The following is a 5,607-nucleotide window of genomic DNA, read 5'->3' as shown; positions in this document are numbered from 1 at the left end:
AAAGAAAAGATTTCTTCACACCATGTGAAATCAGCCCACAGAGCACACTGCTGCGGAAAATTTTGGGACAAGCACAAGAAATTTGTTTTCCCTGATGATGATATCTCTTGCTTGCAGGCATCAGCTACAAAGTGAAAAAATTCCTCCCCACATACCAATACCATAGAGTTGACTGCTGTAGCGTGAGTTTGTTCTCACCAGTGTGTTCCCTACCCCATCCTTCTTTCTTTGGAGCATAAAGCACAGCACTATATTTGATGAAACAAGACATTAAACAGGACTAATAAATTCTTTCTATCACCCCTCATAAGTACTCGACAGCGTCACTGTGCAGAATAAAGAAATACTCCCAGTTGACACCCTATTCTTTGGAGTTCTGCTTTCATTTCTCAGACACTTGAGCTATTTTATTCTTTCCAGATCCAGTTTGTAGAACAAGGGCCATTATGTAACCAGTAGTACCTTTTCCTAATTCTTATTTATTAAACTCGTGATCCCTATGAAACTGTACTCCATTGCCAGTATCATCTTTCTTGCTTCCATTTGTTCTGTTACAAAAGAGTAGGTAACCGAGTAGTCACTTACTCCCTGTTTTCTTGATAGGTTCAGAAGCTAGACTTGGATCCCAGAATCCTACCTCCATCCTAATGTTCATTATTTCATTTAACTCATAAATATTGACCACCTACCATATACCACCTTCCTAAGCATTAGTGCTTATGTATAATAAAAGGAATTTTCGCTGAGTGCTTACTCTGTGCTAGGCACCGTGCTAAGCGCTTTCATTATCTTTCTATAAGTTAGATGCTATTATTATCCCTCTTTTACATACAAAGAAACAGAGAGATTAAATAACTTGTCCAAGGATTCACACACAGACAGTTTGAATTCAGAACTCACAAACTTAACCACTGAAAAAAGGATGACCTGTTTGTTTCCAGCACAAACGTGCTAAACAATAAATACTTGGATTGAGAAAGAAAGGGGCGGAAAAGGATGAGAAGAAAACCACGAAAAGTAGAAAGGTAAGGAGCTATCAACATCCATCACGTTCCATTTTTCTATTCAAATACATATTGAGTACTACTAAGTCAGCTCAGTGTACTTAGGCCCTACAGGGGAATATGATAAGGAATAAGATGATTTATATATACATATCCATACAGATCTGAACATTTCCTTGGGAGATATGACTTACAAACAAAAAAGTTAAACAATGTAGTTTCACCAGTTGTGAAGTATCAGATCTAGACATCTAGGTTTCTAGGAGAAACACAAACAATAAACGCTGTAAGATTATCAGAATGGAAGGAGATTCCCGTAAGCTCAAGAAATTCAGACCCTTGAGGGAAACCATGACAACAGGAGGATTTGCCTATTTTCCTGAAAAGTACCCATTACTTCAGAGCATGACTCCATCGGTAAAGGCAGGGGAATGGGACTGAGCAAAGGCATGATGGGTTTCCCAGTCTGGCTGGGGTGAGACAATTTGTCTGGGGAACTAGTGGGAGGTGAGATTGAAGAGGCTGACTGGGCTCCAAGTTGTGGCACACCTTGTCCAAAAGGCAATGGGAAGTCACTGAAAGATTTTGACAGGAGAGCGACAAGACTAAGGCAGTGTTTGGGGGAAGTTAAAATGAAAAGCCGCAGGCTGATGGATGAAAAAATAAGGCAGGAGGAAAAATACTTTAGGGCTTTTCTTCATAATTACTAGACTTTTAGGCAATAAATGCCTGAACCAATTTGGAAGCGCAGGGGATGGGAAGAAAGGTATACACGTGAAAGGCATTTCTGGGCAGTGGCACGTTTGATTAGGAAGGAGGATCAAGCCACTCACGAACTTTAAGTATGTCCACAAACAGGGAGCTATCATGGCAAGGTTAGTAAAATTACACACACACACACACAGCTCTCCTAAAGCATGTACTGGGCACACCAGTCTTGGCCGGAAGATTGACTCAAGTTACGCCTGTCACCCGGAGCAACCAAAACCACCCACTAGCCGGCAGTTGACCGCACAAAGCAAACCAACCCATCTAGTCTATGCGGCTCGCCAACTCCTTCTGCAAGAGTCCTAGAGGGAGATGGAAAATTTGGGGAGTAGTCCCCGGCTAACCAGAAGGGCATTTTTTCATTCCTCAACCATTCTCAGGTGCTCCAGACTGGGAGGATGACATCCGGACAATCCTCCGGCCACTCATCCCCCAGGGCCGATTATGAAACTCTGGGCACTTTGCACCGCACATCGCTAGTAAGTACTCGGGCCTGAGGCCCCTCCCCAGGGGTATAAAGGCCGCAGCGCCGGGCAGTTGAGCTCACTTGCCTGGCCCGTGGGGTGTCAGAAGCAAACAGCCGACGCGTGGCTCCTCCAGGCTCTCCGCTGCGCTCTAGGAACAGCCCCGCAGGGTTCAGCCTGGCCCGGCCTCTTGCGCTCCCGGCAGCAGCCCGCGTCCGCCGCCCAGCCCGAGCGCCCCTCGCGGTTCGCCGACGCTCGCAGCCCAGAGTAGGATGGAGACGCGCGGTGCAGGTCGCGTCCCGGCGCTGCTGCTCTGCCTGGGTAAGCCTCTGCCGCCCTCTGTTCCCCGCTCCCGCGACCACCGCAGGGACGAGAAATATCGCCCATGGGCAGTGTTATATGGACGAGTAGTGAGTTTTCCACAAGGTTAAAGTGTACTCCATTTAAAAGAATGGCTCTGATTAGAGTCTGATATGAGTTCTCCCTATTTGGGAGAGTGTGCGTGAATATATCTCCTGGTGCGGCGGTTCGAATTCACCAGCTCTTCTTGGAAACACTATGGGGCACTTCTGCTCTGTCCTGTAGGGTCGTAGGAGTCGGAATCGACTCGACGGCAATGGGTTTGGTTTTGGTTTTTATTAGTCAAAATAAACTGCAGAGCTCCTCCCCTCACCCCCCAATTTTCTTTCGAAAATTTATTTGACCCAGAAACCCAAAGGCCTGGACGCACTGTTGAAATTTCATGTTTTGTTCTTTCTCTTTTTGGAGAGTGAGGGACAGAGACTAGAAGTGCTTTTGCTTCTCTGTCTTGCACCAAGTTTTCTTAAACTTGAACATGGTTTAGCTTCCCAGGGGCGGCTTGCGTGGGTGCCAGCTTTGCTGGAGATTCAGACACTACGGAATTAAAATGCTGCGGGTACCTGCAGCAGGAGGGAGATGGGCAGGTCCCTGTGCTTTCTGCCGCCCTTGGCCTCTACACTGCCACCTTGTGTCACCTCCTCTTCCCCCGTCCGCGCAGCTAGCGCCCAGGGAGGCTGGTCGGGCGCTTTGCAGGTCCTGCTGCTAATTGTACCCTGTAGCCTGCATTCCCTGAGTGCATTTTAATGGCTGTCTTCCTATTTGAGTTGTTTTAGTTCTCTAGTCTGTCATATAGTGTCGCTACGAGTCGGAATCGACTCGAGAGCACCTTGTGGACAGGAAAGAAGAAATTCTTATGTAGCCATTCTGGTTAAAAAAAAAAAAAAAATCACATCTCTCTAATTTCCTAAACTTAAAGAGGAATTTCGAGCCCTGGTGGTGCAAGAGTTAAGCACCGTGCTGCTAACCGAAAGGGAAACCACCCAGGAGCCCCTGAGGAGAAAGACCTGACTATCTGCTTCCATAAAGATTACAGCCTACAAAAACCCCATGGGGGCAGTTCTGCTCTGTCACATGTGGTCGCTATGAGTCCAGATTGACTCAACAACACATTTTAATAAGGAAGTAAACGTTTTAATGTTTAACATTTTAATAAGGAAGTAAAAGTCAACAGTCTCACATTCTTTCTGGGGTTGCAATGAATGAATTCCCCTAACGCACTAACTCTACCTGTGCAGGATCTGACAGTTAAATTATTATTTTGACACACCTTATCTTTGGGGTTGGGAGACCTAATGAAATGCATACTATGCATAGTTGCAACCTAGGCGTCCAACTTCAGGAACATAGGTGGAAACTGGATCTGAGGTTTCTACCAAAACCAAGCTAAGAATGACTTAGAAGATTCTCAGTGAATAATGTGGCTTTCCCATCTTTGTTTTGAAACTTCTGTGAAAAGAATAAAAATTAGAAATTGGACGGTCTTTCTCAAGTTAGAAATTAACCCAGAAGTCAGAATGGCTTAGGGCTTTTTTTTTTTTCCCCACCTGTAAGTTTGCATCTGAACAATGCAAGTATCTGTTCTGAGCATCTCATTGAATATTCTAATTTGAGACAGTAAGAGCCTATAGGCTGTGAATAACCTGGTTACTACCTACCTAGCGTGTGTGTTTTTGTTGTCATGAAAGTGCTTAACTCCTTTATTGCATTACTTAATTATAGTTCGCCTGTTTCATCAGCTGCCAAGCCCATTTCCAAATGAGCTAGGTCAGTTTCTGTTTTCCCAGTTTGTTTAGATATTTAGTAGTAAAGTTCCTGCTTGAAATTCTGTATCATATCCCCACCCTCTATTCAGGTATGTAAGTACAATAGTCTTATTCCCAAGTACATGCTGTTATTCCTGAAATTGCCTTTCCTCTCTCTTCCCCAAACAAAAGATTACCTAGAAATACTTTTCCCAAATGTTTGTCCTTCAAAAGAAGGAGATTTTATTTTAGGTTTCAGCTAACATTTTATTATTGTTGACCAGGTAGCTTTTTGTGGAATTCATTATGTATTTATAATTGTGGAAAAAATTGAGACACTTCAGTTCCACCCTCTACCCTCAACACATGCAGATTTAAGTTGCTACACACACACACACACACACACACACACACACACCCCACACACAAATTTGGTCATTAAAAAAATTTCTTAATGTTTGATATTGATGTTTTTCCTTTATGGAGTAGAAACTATGACCCAATGTCACATAGAAAATCAGGGCCAACAACTCTTCAGACAGGAATTGGACTGGACTATGGGACATAAAGTGATACTCGTGAAGAGTGTGCCTCTTAGTCAAGTAGATACAAGAGACCAAAGGGGCAGCTTCTGTCCAGAGGTGAGATGGGAAGGCAGAGAGGGTTAAGAGCTAGTTGAATGGACATGGGGAATCAAGGGCAGAATAGGGTGAGCAATTAGGGTCTCATAACAGTGTATGTATAAAAATTTTGTATGGGAGACTAACTCGAAATGTAAACTTCATTTAATTACAACAATTAAAAAAAAAAGAAAAGAAAAGAAGGGCCAAACTGAGAGAGTACACACCTGGGTTTGCTAACACTTTTATCCTACTGAACATTAAATAAAAGGGTTGAGATATACCATACTAGATAACACATTTCTAAATAAGCTACAATTTTAGAGCTGAATTATTTCTAATCTTGTAATTGTTCCAGAGAGAAGAGGAGAAATATTTATCTTAAGTTCTGCAATTATGTTTATGGGCAAAAAAGAAAAAAAAAAAAGATCCTTATGTAGGGTTTAAAAAAAATCACTTCTCCCTAATTCCTTAAACTTCAAGAGGAATTTGGAGCTGTGTATGAACACTTTAATAATGAAGTAAAAGTTGCCAGTCTCCCATTCTTTCAATCTGAAATCAAACATTTTCACTGATGCCCAGAAATACCAGAGAGAGTCCAAACGGGTTGTTTTGAACATACTCCTGAATGACACTTCCAAGACAATAT

General features: G+C 43.1%; 1 pseudogene; it reads right to left on the bottom strand.

Moving 5' to 3' along the window:
- Positions 1-2,246, bottom strand: part of LOC101346415 (eukaryotic translation initiation factor 4B pseudogene) — a 16,738-nt pseudogene extending 14,492 nt beyond the window's left edge.
- Positions 2,247-5,607: the final 3,361 nt, after the last annotated feature.

The sequence above is a fragment of the Trichechus manatus genome, unplaced genomic scaffold (assembly GCF_000243295.1).
Source record: "Trichechus manatus latirostris isolate Lorelei unplaced genomic scaffold, TriManLat1.0 scaffold00108, whole genome shotgun sequence".
Taxonomy (NCBI): Eukaryota; Metazoa; Chordata; class Mammalia; order Sirenia; family Trichechidae; genus Trichechus; species Trichechus manatus.
Note: the sequence above shows the minus strand (reverse complement) of the source record. Positions and strands in the feature narration are given on the sequence as shown.